We start from the raw sequence: 16,578 nt of genomic DNA on the forward strand, positions 1-16,578 counted from the left end.
GATGGCGCCTGGGTACTGCTAACCAGTCTCAGGGCCTGTGCTCTATATAAAATTAGTAGGCAAATTAGGGTAATTATAAGTGGCTATGTCAACCTATCAATAGGACCCTAGTATATGGTAGGACATGTAGGTTTAGTGTCCCCAGCATAGGTAGTGCCCCCATAGTTCCACTGCTGAGGTACCCAGTTTCATTTTAAAGGCAGGCCTGCCATGCTGGCTGCTTTTAAAATAAAGGTATATGCAAATTCGACTTTGGAATTCAAAGTACTTCCAAAGTCTTAAACTACCTTATTTTTACATATACGTCACCACTAAGGTGTGCCCTATGTGCCCTTAAGGGTGGGTGCCTTGTAACTATAAGCAGGGACCTTACAAAATTGTTTTATAAGCCCTGGTGAGATAAAATAGCCATATTTGTTTTTCCCTCACTGTAGTGAATGACCTCCATAGGCTAAAATGGGTAGACTTTATTTTAATTAACAAAGTCCGCCTAAGTGCCAGATGCCTTGAGTTTGGTATCAAAATACTTGTTATAATAAATCCCACAACTTGCAATTGTTGGATTTAATATAACTAGTTCAGGTAAAGAGTTTTAAACTTTACCTGAAAACTGCCAACTTCAGCTCTGTAGTGCCCTTCTCTGATTGGCCAGCCTCTGGCAGCCTGGCCAGGCTGCCTTGATGAGGTGTGAAGTGGCCTGGGCTGAACACAAACCATGTGCCTGGGGGAGGAGATCTGCCTCTGCAGATGGGGAAACAGGATAGGGGAAGAGCAGCCAAACTGGTCTTCAAAGGCAGGGAAGGAGGTTTAAAACAGCCCAGCACCTCCCTCCCCTCCTGCAACCGCAGACACTCAGTTGCCCTCTTGATTAGATTAGGAGAGGGCAGGAGAGGGGTGTGTTTAGGATTTTTAGCCACACCACTGGGTGGGCTCAGCCAGATCTAACCTCCAAAAACACTTTCAACCATGTTGAATTTTTGAGGAATGTTAGTCCCTTGGATTGATTTTTGCACACTTCACAGGAAGTGCTCATCAAAGGGGGAAGGAGCCTGTCTGTGATTGGATACCAAGGACCCCCCCTGCTTTCCACCCAGGAGCAAAGATAAATATGGCAGAACTGCACTCACACCTCAGATCCCTAACAGGAAGAACATACATCAGAAGAAGGAGGACTGCCCTGATGGACCCCTGACCTGCACCTGGATACTGCACTCTGAAGGACTGCACCAGCTGGACACTTGGGCTTCACCACAAGAAGGAGTTTGCCTGGATTCAACTAGTTTAAGGAGGGACTCCCTGTTTGCTACAGGTGATAAATAGCTAGCCAGAGTCCCCTGCTTCAGATCCATAAGAGAATGACCAGCTGACTACTGTCCAGTGGCCATTTTTGAAGTTTGAACCAGGTGTATTCTGGGAGTTGGAGTCTTCACCCTCAAGGAGCAACTCAGAGCTTCGGGAACCTTGGGGTGAGCTGTGGACTCCTAAAGGACATTCAAAGACCTTCTGGAAGAAGATCCAGAAGCTTGGAGAAGATTGGTGAACTTGTTGGCCGGCTTGCCTCAACTGCAACCCAGCCTGACTTGCAGGTTTGTACCGCTGACGAAAATCACCAAAAAAGTGACTAAGTCCGATCATAGAGAGTTGACCGTGACCTCCCATGGAGTGCATCGGAAGAGGGCTCCAAGGATGTCGGATCAAGATTCAGGTTTGGCCCAGTCAACGGAAGAAAAATTATCTAAGTCCGAACATAGAAATCTTCACTGAGGTCTCCTGTGACGCGTATCCGAGGAAAAATTCCAGGGAGGTCTGATTGGACTGACGACTTCGTCCCACTGAGAAACATGTTCAACAAAACGACTAAGTGTGAATGTAAGCGTTTGACCGAGGCATCCCACTTGCTGTAGCCAAGCAGGGCTCCATCGTGGTTGGCCTTAAAATTTGACTTTGTCCCAGTCGAGGTGTGACCAGATGACCAGATTGGCGCTATTCGTTTCTATGCGCTAAAAAACAGTAATTCGTTGAAAAATCATATTTCTAGTTCCCCTTATCTGATTTTATTTGTTTTGGTGTCATTTTAAAGATAAAAATATCATAGATTTTTATAACTTGATGTTGGATTTTTTTTGTGTTTTATATTTTACTTATTTACTGTTTTGTGATTTTTTTAATGCTTAACACATTTGTCTCATAAGTTAAGCCTTGTCGCTCGTTGCCAAGCTCCCAAGAGTTGAGCTGGCTTTAATTTATTAAGACCTAACTGGACCTAAGTGGAAGTTAGTGTCCTATTGCTAAGTTTAGGTACTTACCTGCCCTTACCAATAATCCAATTTCCAACTTAATCTGAATGAGGTGCGTGATTCTAGTGTGGATTGGGTTCTAGTATTTAGTTATGACTGAGCAGGTCAATATGAGTTGAAAGAAACAACCGTCTGAGTCTCTGAAATGCCAGCACCAAAGAGAAGGGGCCCGTCCCATTTTCCACAGCCGGTCTGGCTTTAGCATGTACAGTAGAAGTAATTACATTGTATTAGTCGGAGTGGCCAGGGTGATCAGCTGCTTTGAGGACATTTTAGCCTCCTGTCAGTCTGCATCGTACAATTTTCCAATGTCTGCATTTCCCCTCTTGTGGAGCTTAGTTAGGGAGTCTGGAGTATTGGAGTATTGAGTAGTAGGGAGCTGTATAAACGTGAGATGCCCTTTCAGCCCAGTGGGCCTAGTACCATCTTTGCCTCTGGAGGGTGTAATCTGGGACCGCTCTTAGTGCAGGTCTATGGGCTTCTCGGGCATGTCATTCTTGAAGGTATCTATAGAATTACGATTTATGGACCCCAAATTCCATCTTAAGATGGTCAAAGGACACTATATGGTCAAGTTCCCATGGATCACATTGCGTTGACCTCCTGATTAAATTCCACCCATGGAAGCATGTCAATTGAGTGACAGCTTTCAGCCAGAACCCCGCTCATAGTGGGGTGAGAGCGGTGTGTTTACACAGGCATTTGAGGGAGGCTAGGGCATCTCTGCAGCACAGAAGAGGGACCCTTGAGTCCTGGGGGAGGGAACGAGGGGGACGATTGCTATAGTGGAAATCGTGCACTCCTTGATAGGCAAGAGTTGAGAGATCTAGGTGCCAGGCAGAGTCCCAATGATCATCAAAAACCAAATTTTCCAGAGGGATCATCTGCGCTGCCCAGTAATATAGTTAGCAACCTTATGCACCAACTACCCTCATAGACTGGAGGTGTGCTCTTGGTGTACGCCACCCTAGGGTCCCTCCCTGCCCAATAGAACTTTGTTGCCACCCACTGAATCTGTGTGATGAAGGTTGGGGGAAGTATTATGGATGCTTTTGTAACATGTATAGGTAGCTGGGACCACCATCATCTTATATGTGCCACCTAAGATTGAGTGGGAGGTGTGCCCAGAGGTCTAAGCCGCTGCTCACCTGTTTTGAAATAGGGACTAATTTATGGTCCTAGGAGACCTGTAGGTCTCATGCAATGTTCATGCTCAAGTAACAGAATGGTTCCTTGGCAATCAGCAAACCTGCCTCTGGCAGTGTCGTGGGGGCAAGCCCATCAATTGAATGTAACCTAACAACTAATTCATAATCCCACTGCTCCTCTGTAAATATCAAGCATTTGGATCAGACGGGGCAGGGTTGTCTATGGGGGCTGTATATACAGCAGCACTTTGTCTGGATATAGTGCCACTTTATCTTCATGGTGGGTCGTCCAACAAAAGCCCTGTACCTATCCTGTACCTGACCATTGACACTGCTCCATTCCTTCAGGGGCTTCATCGCTTGAGGAAAGCATAAGGGCGAGAAAGGGCAGCCCTGTCTTGTGCCATGCTGAATCAGGTACTGTGATGAAAGCACCCTGTTAACAATGGCTCTAGTACATGGGAAATCATAAAAAGCCTCAATCGAAGTCAAGAACTGCGGTCCAAAATTCATTCTGTTGAACACTTTTTCACATTTGACTAGGAGGAGGACTGTTAGGCCCTGTAGCCTGCCTAATAGTCAAAGGCAATCTGGAGCCTGCATAGGTAGTGGCTCATGCCTTTGCCAGGAATGAAGTCATTTTGATCCTCGTGGGCTAGGGATGTGAGAATGCCCGCCAGTCTGATGGCCAGTATTTTCGCCATAAGTTTGCACCCTCTAGTCAACATGAAGATTGGCCTTTGGGAGGAACAGAGCTCGGGTAGCTTGCCAGGCTTACATATGGTACTGCTCATGGGGTCCGCTGGGAGAGTGCCAGTGTGGCCTGCAGCAGTAAAGAGGCCTAGAAGATGAAGGGATATGAGGGATGAGAACCTCTTGTAAAAGTCAATCGGGAAACTGTTGGGCCTCAGTGTTTTACCTGAAGGGGAGTCTGTCATGGTGGCTTGAGGTTTCTCAATAGTCAGTGGAGCATCCTGATCCATCTCCCTTTGTTGCTTAACAACATTCCATTCATTTTGGGTGTTTTTTTGCAGTTACCATATTTTGATTGGCAAGATGAGTTTCGTTGCCATCTTCCCAGATATAATGAACACACACTTGTTATGCTGTGAGTCAGTTGCTGTTCCTCTTTGACTTCTACAGCTGACATCGCCTGGGAAAGCCCCAGCGTAGCAGAATGTATGAAGGCCTCCAGCCCCAGCAAATTTGGAAGGACATGCATGAATTTACCTTGTCACTTTGGAAAGGGACTAATGCCAGTACTTGGCTTGAATACATCTCTGACCTTTTATAGAAGAAAAAGAGAATGTGTGGAGTTTATGAGTGCCCATAACCATACTTGTTTGTGGGTGTTCAAAATATTCCAAGGCTAACTATGCCATGCGATGCCTAGGACCACCCATCAATCCTGCTCCTTGAGTGATATTTATGGATGCAATGATCACACTTGATGCAGAGATCTCTGCAAAAGTAAATGGGCCTGACATCTACCAGGAATCTCTATATAAATCCTTGGCAGGCCTAACTGAAGTAAATTTGAACACAAACATAAGTTTACAGATCCTGAGGAAGAATAGTGGAAACAGATAGCTTACCAGCTGAATTTTATACTCAACTGGCACAACCTATAGCACCCAGGCTGGCAGTAAGAGTCCATATTTAGTTCCGGTACTGTTTCCCTACTCTAAACGAGGCCCTTAGCACTACAGTACTGGAACTGCACATTTTTTTTCCCCCAGTTTCCTATCAACCATTAGCAGTGTAAAATACTGAATAAAATATTGACTACACTTCTAGCATGCAGGATATTGCCAGAGCTCCTGGATATAACCCATGAAGACCAAGCAGGATTTATCCTGGGCCGCAACACTTCCCACAACCTATGCTGATTATAGCATGTTAAGCTACAATCAGCAGATGTATACCCAGCGGCAGAGTGTATCTCACTCGAATGTGAAGAATTTGATTCCTTGCACTGAGAATACATGCATAAGGTTCTGCAATTGTTTGGGGTACATTCCTGCTAGTGAATATAGATAAGAACATTCTACATGCACCCCACTGCCCGGGTAAAAATGAGGAAATATACCTTATCTTCCACGCCTGTGGGTAGAGGCATGTAACAGGGCTGCCCCTTTCTCCCCTGATATTTGCCATGGCGATGGAACCCATAGTGGCCTGTTTATACATTCTTGGAACCACCCCATGCTATATCCTTATATGCCGATGATACCCTACTGTAGATAGAAGATACGAGTGTCAACCTGTCCCCAGTTGCCCACGTCCGTGAAGACTTTACAGTGATCTCTGGCCTCAAAGTCAATTGGAAGTAATTATGTATTTTCCCCTACATCCAGACATAGGGCCTGATTCTAACTTTGGAGGACGGTGTTAAACCGTCCCAAAAGTGGCGGATATACCACCTACCGTATTACGAGTCCATTATATCCTATGGAACTCGTAATACGGTAGGTGGTATATCCGCCACTTTTGGGACGGTTTAACACCGTCCTCCAAAGTTAGAATCAGGCCCATAGAGTCTTCTGTCTCCTCTCCAGACACCAGATCCCAGACTAATATACGAAACAGCTACATTATGATATCTCGGATTAAATATCTACCACCCCAAAACCAATATGCTGGATGGATACTTGGGCAGAGCGGATTGTGCCCTCAGGGCCAAGTTCCCATTTTGGTCATCTCTCCCATTGTCAGTGATGAATCGGGTTGCATTGGTGAAGATGAAGGCGCTGCCCTGCATACTATTTTACATCGTTAATTCACCCATGTTGATCCCTCATTCCTTTTTCAAACAACTAGAGACATCCTTCATTGTATTTATATAGGGACCTGGAAGACGTTGGCAGCCCTCACTAAATTGAAGTTCCCCGTAATGGCAGGCAGGCTAGGCCTCCCTGATTTTGAACACTATTATTTAGCATCGCAATTACAATGGCTGACTCACTTGATATCAAGATGCTCTCTGCATGCAACATTGTTCACTGATAATGATGTTACAGAAGGGCTGCTGAACTATACTTTATTCCCCACTACCCAGGTTGCCCAGCATACTACTAGTCTGAACACAGTTATTAACTGCCAATTCCACATGGCAATATAACCCCACTACCAAGCCTTGAAGTCTTATTACATATATATCATCCCTAAAAAGGTTCTAGTTAGCCCATAGGGCAGGATGTATCGCAATTGCAAAGATTGGACACACACTGTAAAATTTTCCATATCCTGGTAGTGATAAAATACTAAGTCCATTTATCACTACTGTGAGGCCTACCTCTCCCTTAGGATAACATTGCGTTGCCTTATTACATTTAATAAGTGCTAACTTTGGATTGGAAACAGGTAGCAGTGTTATGTTTGGTGTCTGAAATTTTTTAATTTAAACCCCCTCTTTAATGGGAAATCAGATTTTAAACAATTTTAAGTTTTAGATCCCCTGCCCTAACTGTTGGTGCCTGCAGACTGGTCCTGGGTAACATGAATGGATGTAGCTGGCAGTTGGACTTTAATTTTTCCTCTCAGACAACCACACAATAGAGAGAATATATGTGCCTGGATGGGCCATCTACTGGCTGGATGATGGGGGGCAGGTGGCAGAGTTGGGCACAGCCCTAATTACAACTGAATAGGCTGTGCTCTGCTTCACACAAAGGACGTTCCACCACTGCATTGTTCATGCAGCCAGCTTTGAGCCAGGGCAGGGGAGGCAGAAGATGTTAAACACTTCAAAGGAAATTCTCTAAAAACATCTCTTACTTCAAAGAAGACAGCAGGTATAAAAATGGGACCCCCAGACACACTATTCAATTCACTTTCTGGACCTGTGGAAGGACTCTGAGGACTACCCACTGCTGTGGCCTGCTGTGTACTTCAGACGTCTGCTTTGCTGCACCTGGAAGGACTGCTTTGCGCCTAAAGCCTGCCTCAAGCCCTCAAAGCACTGTCCTGCTGCTTGAGCTCTGTTTCACTGCTGAACCCAGGAGTACCAGAGAGACTAATGGCTAGTTTGCTGGCCTCCTGATCAGCCCCCCAGGAACAGAAATGGCTCCAGCCCACACCTGCACCCAATCTGAGTGAGTTCTAACCCCTCCAATGGTGCCCCTCAAGTCTTGGGGCCCTTGATGGTGGTGCTAAAGTGCTCCGAAAGCCAATATACAAAACTTGGGAGTTAAATCTTTTTGGGCTAAATACTAGTCTGAGAACCAACAGGAGAACGGAACCAACCTGCACGCCTATCCACCCAGGATGCATTGATGCTTGGTCTGGCTTTGTGGCAACTCCTGCTACATTCTGCTCTGTAGCAGCAAATCCTGTTCAGTGGCCCTTTGCTAAAAGAGTATCAGCCTCATGGAACTCTCGCCAACTAAAGCCTCCAGCTTCATCCCACTGGATATTTCTTTACTTCCAAAAAAGGGATTAAGGGCCTGATTTAGATTTTGGCAGAGTAAGATGTTGCTACTTTAGTCAGTGTGGAAATTTGGTCAGACATGATAAGGCTGTTTGAAGCAGCCCAGTAGTATGCTGAGCAGCCTGGGTAGTAGGCAATAAGGTATAGTTTAACAGCCTTTCTGCAACGTCATTCTCAGTGAACCCTGTTTCATGCAGAAAGCATCTTGATGGCAAATGAGCCAGTCAGTGTAATCCCAATGCTAAATAATAACTGATATCCCATCCACCGAAATATAAATCCCGTAGGAAATAATGGGATTTATATTTTGGCGGACGGATATCTGAAGTAGAAATCTTCACAGCGACTTTATCCAGTGGCTCCCCGGCGACAAGGCCTCCTCCTTGGGCATCGCCTGAAACCTTACCCTGCTGAACTTTACCTTCTCAGAACATTTTTATCAAAATTTCTTCAAGTCTGAAGGTAAGCGCAGAGCAGACCCATTCAATTTTTTGTATCCAACCAGCATGCCATCTCCATCAACCATATTTTTCTACTTTGAGCTGGTCTCATGTGACTAGCTGTCCGAGGTAGGCACATTGATCTTTAGGTGCTCGTTTTTACCTTAAACTATTAAAATTCATAACTCCGGTTCTACTAATTGTATTTGGTCATTTTGGTTCCAAATAATTTATAAAAATTTGCTAAAGTTTTATAAATTGGTGTGAATTTTTCTTCTGTTATTTTTTCACTTTATCACTGTTTGTGAGCTGCATAAATACTTTACAAATTGCTTCTAAGTTAAGTCTCTCTTCATTCTGCTAAGCTACCAGTGGGTTAAACACATGTTAATTTGGTGACTTTTGTGGATCACTCAAACAGGGACGGTGGCTGTTGCTTGAACATGGTTAAAACCACACTCATCAAATAACCCAATTTATCACACCCATGCCATTCCTTTGATGGGTCTCCTCACTAATACTGGATGACTTCTCTCAGGACAACTGTGACTATGGACAACCATGTGGCTCCTTACAATAGGTGTTCTATTCTCAATGGCGAGGTCCTCGTTTTCCCAGCATCCATGGCTGATTATACCCTTCAACTGGTCAGTTCCTTACATATGAACATATTAAGAAGTCTTACCACACACTTCCCCACTCATCGGTTGACAACACCTACACATGAATATATATCTATACCAAACATTTTACACAGTAAATTCAAGCAGCACATTGATCAAATTAATTTATAGGGATTTCCTACAAAGAAGGGTGGATCCAAGACAACTCTAAGGGCCACATGGGAAGGGGACTTGGCAAAACTATTTCGTGACTCCAACTGGGTTAATATACTAGAGCAGCCTCACAAAGGGGCATACTTATACTTGTTTTGCACCAAATTTGTGTAATTTAGTTTTTTTACGCCAATTTGCAAAACTAACTCCATATTTATACTTTGGGCTAGACCCGTCTAGCACCAAAGTTTTGGAGTTAAAGTCATTTTTTGGAAGTGGAAACCTACCTTGCGTCAATGAGGTGCAAGGTAGGTGTTCCCATGCAAAGAATAACTATATGGCCTAGCGCCATATTTATCCCCGTGTTAAAATCATGCATGGGGGGAGTGGTCAAATAATGGTGGACAGCTTGCTATGCACCATTATTTAACACATGAGTCATGGCTGGCGTTAGAGGACCTGTGAACATGTTTCCATGGTCAGAGACCTTTTATAAAGAGCCCACAGGTGCCCTTCCCTGGCCCCAGGAACACACCCACCCACACCAGAGGGACACCACAGGATTGGGGTCACATCCCAGGTAAGTCCTGGCAAGTATTTTTTTCTTTTTTTTTCTTCCCTCTCTGGGGCCCTAACTTGGGCCCCCTGCATGGTACTGTGCCCAATGGCCATGCCCAGGGGACTTAGGTCCCCTGGGCATGGCCATTGGCCTGGTGGGCATGACTCCTGTCTTTACTAAAACAGGAGTCATGTCCATAGGGGTTGTGCGTCTAACAATTGCGCTAGTCAGACTAGAGAACTTATTTTGACTCTAACCTGACTAGTGGCATTCTTTCACGAACAGCCTCCAGTTTTCCCTATGCCTTCCCCACCCGGTTAGCATCATGTATTTTGGCGCTAACCGGGTCTTAGCCGCCGGCTTGTGCAATTCCTTAAATATGGTGCCTGGCTGGTGCTCTGGAATGGCACTATACCTTTCGATGCAAGCCTGCGCTAACGCAGGTTTGCATCAAAAAGTATAAATCAGGTCCCAAGTGTTCCCAGGAAGCTTGTTTCAAATACATACATTTCAACATCCTGAATCAAGCTTATGTTATGTCAGCACGGATTACTAAAATCCTCTCAGGAACTGGGGCAGCTTGTCCCTGCTGTTCATTCCTAAACGCTGACCTCCTCCATATGCTCTGGACTTGCCCAGCACTCCACTCCCATTGGCTGGGCATCCTTGACATAATGAACCCTATAACAGGCCAGACATTGGCCAATTTCCTTTAAGTGGTCCTGTTGGGCTTTTTTCCCTCCTGAAACTAGTGAGACCTTCCACTAAGTCCTTAAACTTGCCACTGCTTTTAGCAAAGCGTAATATCACTTTACACTGGAAAATCTCCATCTCCCCATCCACCATCTCCTAAACTAAGGGGGTCATTACGAGCTGCATGACCGCCAGACTTGCGGTGACAGCCCAGGCTGGCAGTGGGACCGCCATATTATGACCGTGGTGGACCTGCCACGGTCAGACCACTGACGCTGCTAAGCTGCTGCAAGCCGGCAGCCTGGTGGTCCCGGTGGATTCACATCTTCCAGGGCAGCGCTGCTTCCAGTGCCACCCTGGGGATTAGGAGTCCCCATCTGGCAGTCTTTCCATGGTTGGCAGAATGGGCGACTCGGGCCCCTGGGAGCTCTTGCACTGCCCATGCACTTGTCATGGGCAGTGCAGGAGCCCCCATGGACAACCTCATCGCACATTCCACTGCCTGAATTACGTGCAGTGGAATGCGTGACGCGTGCTACTTCGTCCCCCGGCACTGTCACATTGGTGTCGGCTCCATTAAGAGCTGGAGTCAATGTTAAGGCACTGTTTCTGCCCGCCGGCCCTGCAGTGAAGTCCTATTAGGGCAGGCGGGATTCAGACCGCACAGGCAGTCTGATGGCCGTAAAAGTCTGTCAGGCGGCCTCCACCACCCGCCAAACTCTTAATGACCTCTTAAGTCCTCGATCCCTTGGTTGGAATCGGAAAGCATAGAGAAGATGGATCTGGGCTGCAGAAGTACTTGATTGCTGAGGCGTGGAAAGTAATAGTGGAGGAAATATAAAAAGCTACTAAGGATGATTCCTTACCACCATGGCTCACCCCTGACAGGGATATATGTCTCAGGAATATTACATATATCCAAAATTTATTTAGAAAACCCTATACTTCTTCATAGGGAGACAAGGGAATCTAGATGTACTAAAACCGAGAAACCGAGAAACCGGTTGGAGAGGTTGTTTATGTGGAAATGTAATTTCAATACTTCTAAGAAAAAGGAAAAGTACATGAAGGGATTACGCTCCAATATATGAAGTACCTGTAAGGAATTGCCTAATTTAGAAGATCCACATGTAATACTGAAATATGTATTGATTACACATAAATAAAAATACATTTAAAAAACACGCTTATGGGTGACTTTACCTTTGTGAATAGGTGTGTTTGTATTGCTTGCAATTGCTTTACTACAATCTGACATTTTTTACAAGCATATTTCCACATGTTAAAAAGGTTTAAATATATTTGCTTAATGCTAACTGTTTTGTAGTATCTTTTCCAAATTTAAAAGCATAATATTTATTTATGTTTTGTACATTTCAAAGTATACATACATATTGTGAGGTTTCATACAAAAAATGTGAACGTTCAATACATTATTTGGGCTTTTTGGTATTGCATGCTTATTACCTAGTATAACATTACGAAGTAAAAAGTTACAGACTCCAGTACAGCGTAAACTACGTGCTAGTAATTGATCAATCCATGCAGCCAACCTTTGATGTTGTTCCTGTCTTAGTAAATGCTTGTGCTGTTTCAGTTTACTGCATTATTAGGACTGTTTATTACAAAGAACAGTAAAGCTACCATTGGTGCAAGCGTGATGCTTGCCCATGAAAAGAACACATTTGGCTTTATTGTGATGCCTACTTCTGTTGAATTGAAGTCTGTTTCAAGCAGAGGAGGAAGCGCCTCACACGTGACATGCTTGCATAAGCTTCCAGATTGCTGGGAGTGCAGTTGGTTTTTTGGAGTTCACAGAAAACGTGAACCAATTTCCGGATTTTCCTGTTGCCAGATTAATCCAATCATTTACTTATTAATTTGTTCTTGAAGCAACCCACTCAAAAATGCATTTGTTCATTCTTGTATTCATTCTTTCCTGAATTCATCAATCCATTCATTCAATCGTTCGTTCATCTGCCGACTTAATAATAGTCAGCCATAGGTTTATCAAGACGTAGACCCATCAATCTGATTGATTGATTCGTTCATTCATTCATGTCTCCCCTCACTGCCAACTTTTTTCTAGTTATAAAAGGGGGTCATTGAATCAAAGATTGTGATTCTTGCTGCCAGATTTCATCACCTTGAATTCAACATTTTAGCCAACTTGGGTTTAGTTCCTCATCTTCCCCATCATTTCAAACAGATGCTCTACTCCTAACCACACCAAGTGAAATCAGAGCCAGAATCCAGAAAAAACATATTGAAAAGAGGGAAGTAAACTCTTCTGGCTGCATGGTTGGCCGAAGACCACGTGCAATCTCGGCGTCCTTGCTAACAAACTGTGAACTTGTATGAATTAGTAGTTATCTACCCATTCCCATATCTGCCAAAATGGGCGACACATGAAAATAGACCACGTCCTAAATTGTTAAGCACTGCTAACATACGTGACACTTACATTTTGAAGAAATTGGGGTTTTACAAGCAGATTTGAGCTGGCTCAATGGGAATCCAATTAGTGTCAGGTTTGTAGATGGATAACAGGGAATGCCAGGGGAACACCAAGTGGCTACTAAAGAAGTTGCTAACCCCAAGGTAGGGTCTTCTGGGTGCAGCTCATGTGCCATTAGATGATTCAGCTGTCTCATCTGTTGATGTAGGGCTGCATATCAGAGTTCAAACAGTTTCCAAGAATAGTCACACTAAAACAGCAGTCTCACACTCCTTTGCAGTCTTGCAGTCACAAACGTCCAAAAGTACACTTGTACCCCTCACATTCTAGTAGTTAAACACTGTCATCAGCACTCTCACACCAACCAGACTGTAGCGGTATTACACTACTAAACAAGGGCAGCTCCTCCGCCATGGTGGTAGAGCATCGTCACCCCCCTCCGCCAGCAACAGGAGACGCAAACCTCTAAAAATAAAATGATAATAAACAATGTTTATTTTCATTTTATTTTTAAAGGGGCGGGGCCAGGGGGTGACGAGCACTACGGGAAGTGCAGAGAGCACTCCCCTCAGTGCGCATGTATGTTTGACTGGCCATCTTGCACCGGCCAATCACACATGCGCACAAGGGCTCTCTCCAACCCAGCACTGTGTTGCTGTGTTGGAGAGAGCAGGCCCAGCCTCCTAGTCTGTGTTGGAGTGCTCTGCCAGGGCACTCCATCCATTCATAATGCTGCTCTTAGCAGCGGCATGATTGGCCAGAGGGCAGGCTGGTAGACTGTCCCTGGTGTGCGGCAGGGAGCGGCAGTGAGGTTCAGGAACGTTTTTTTCTATTTTATTTTGTTTATTCCCCCTGCCTCCACCCGCCACTTTGCCCAGTCACCAGCTATGACTGCTACTAAAAGCACTATCAAACTTCTCAGACACTAGCAGTCACACACTCCTGGCCATGCTCTCACACTTTTTATGGGCTAGCAGTCACACACTCCTCACCGCGCCCTCACACTCTTCATAGACTAGCAGTAACACACTCCTGGCCATGCTCTTTATAGACTAGCAGCCACACACTCTTGGCTCACCCAAGAGTGTGAGTCTGTGGTCCAGAGTATGTGCCTCTTATTCATTATAGAATAGGAGTCACACATTCCTGGCTGCACCCTCATACTCTTTATAGACCAGCAGTCACACACTCTTTGATGTGCTCTTACACTCTTCAAAAACTAGCAGTCACATCCTTTTTGCCACACTCACACACTCATGACTGTGCCCTAGCACTCTTCATAGACTAGCAGTCACACAGTCCTTGCTGAGCTCTCACAGTCTTCATGTATTAGCAGTCACACACTCCTAGCCGAGCTCTTACTCTCCTCACAGACTAGTGTCACACTTCTAGAAGCACTCTAAGGGTGTAATGTACACTCAGATGTTCCTGCAGTGCCAGGGGTCTAGTTCTCTGGGGCCCCTCAAGCTACCGCAGCAGAGTTTGGTGAAGGAGGTACAGCTGGACATGCTCTCTTCACCGTTATATATACCTAAACAAAATGTCACGTGGGACGCAATTAAAAAAAAGACTTCATTCATAGAGGGCTCTACCTTATTTTAACATACTTCCAATTCAACTTAATAGTGTGTGTTGGAAAATGGGTTCTTGGTAAGGGCAGGTAGGTACCTACACTTAGCAACAGGCCACTAATCTCCACTAAGGTCCAGTTAGGTCTCAGTAAATTAAACCCAGCTCAACCCTTGGTAGCTTGGCAACGAGCATCAAGGCTTAACTTAGGAGACAGAGTGTAAAGCATTCAAATATCACAAAACAGTAATTAAATAAAACACAGGAAACAGTTTAAAAATCCAAAATCAATTTATAAAAATAGATTATATTTGTATCTTTAAAATGACACCAAAACGAATAACATCGGATAAGGGGAACCGGAGATATGAATTTTTAAAGAATTATTATTTTTTAGCGCCTAGAAACAAAAAGCGCCAATCGGGTCATCTGGTTGCACCTTGACCGGGGCAAAGTCAAAGTTTAAGGCCGACCGCGATGGAGCCCTGCTCGGCTACAGGCCGCGGGAGGCCTCGGTTAAAAGTTTACCTTCACACTTAGTCTTTTTTTCGAAGATTTTCTTCAGCGGGACGAACCTGCCAGTCCAATCCGACCTCCTGGAGCCCTTGTCCGGATACGCGATGCTGGAATCCTCGGTGGAGATTTTTACCTTCGGACTTAGTCGTTTTTTCGAGGTGAAAATCCTTCGACCGAGGTAAACCTGGATCTTGATCCGACGTCCATGGAGCCCTTCTCGGATACGCTGGCTGGGAGGTCCCGGTCAACTTTTTACCTTCGGACTTAGTCTCTTTTTCGGAGATTTTTCTTTACCGGGACAAACCAGCAAATCAGGCCGGGTCGCGGTTGAGGCAAGCCGGCTAGAGTTGCCGCAGCAGGTCGGTCCCTCTATGGAGCTTTTTTTCAAAAGTTGTCCAAACTTCTCCAAACTTCTGGGGCTTCTCCCAGATGTCCTTTTAAGGTTCTTTTGGGGTCCACAGCTCACCCCAAGGGTCCAGAAGTTCTGAGATGGTCCTTGGGTGGTGCGGACTACAACTCCCAGAATGCACCTGGCACAAACTCCTTTTTGGCCACTGGACAGTGGTCAGCTGGTCGCTTTCTTCAGGAGTTGGTGCAGGGGACTCTGGATAGCAATTTTTCACCTGTAGCAAACAGGGAGTCCCTACTTGAACCAGTGGAAGCCAGGCAAAGTCCTTCTTGTGGTGAAGCCCAAGTGTGCAGCTGGTGCAGTCCTTCTGAGTGCAGGTTCCAGGTGCAGGCCAGGGGTCCGGCAGGGCAGTCTTTCTTCTTCTGTTGTTCTTCCTTGTTGGATGTGGTAGGGAACTGAGGTGTGGGTGCAGGTCTGCCAGTTTTATCCTTGCTCCTGGGTGAAAAGTAGGGGGGTCCTGGTTCTCCAATCAGGTGCAGGGTCCTTCCCCCTGTGATGACCACTTCCTGGGAAGTGTGGCAAAAATCAATCCCAGGAGGCAACATTCTCTAAAAATCCATCATGGCTGAATCTGATTTTTGGAGGTTACATCTGGCTGAGCCCACCCACTGGTGTGGCTAAAAATCATAAACACACCCCTCTCCTGCCCTCTCCTAATCTAATCAAGGGGGCACCTAGTTGTCTGGGGTTGCAGGATGTGGGGGTGTTGCTGGTTGCTCCAAATGTCCAGCTCTGCCTTTGAAGACCAGTTTGGCAGCCCTCCGCCTTCCTGCCTCACCACCTGCTGAGGGGAGATTCCTTCCCACAGGCACACTCCTTTGTGTGAAGCCAGGCCACTTCACACCTCATCAAGGCAGCTTGGCCAAGGTGCCAGAGGCTGGCCAATCAGAGCACAGCAGCAAAAACAATGCAGGGCTGAAATTGGCAACTTTTCAGGTAAAGTTTAAAACTCTTTACCTGAACAAGTTATATTAAATCCAACAACTGGAAGTTGTGGGATTTAATACAACAATTAATTTGATACCAAACTCTTGGTATGCATCATTTAAGGAGACTTTAAAAATTAAAATAAAGTCTTCCCATTTTAGCCTATGAAGGCCATTCACTACAATAAGGGAAAAACGAATTTGGCTGTTTTTACCTCACCAGGGCTTATAAAACTATTTTTATAAGGTTCCTGATTATAGTTACATGGCACCCAGCCCTAGGGGCACATAGGGCACACCTTAGGGGTGACTTATATGTAAAAATAAGGTAGCTTAAGACTTTGGAACTACTTTTAAT

This window comes from Pleurodeles waltl, chromosome 7 (genome assembly GCF_031143425.1).
Source record: "Pleurodeles waltl isolate 20211129_DDA chromosome 7, aPleWal1.hap1.20221129, whole genome shotgun sequence".
Lineage (NCBI taxonomy): Eukaryota > Metazoa > Chordata > Amphibia > Caudata > Salamandridae > Pleurodeles > Pleurodeles waltl.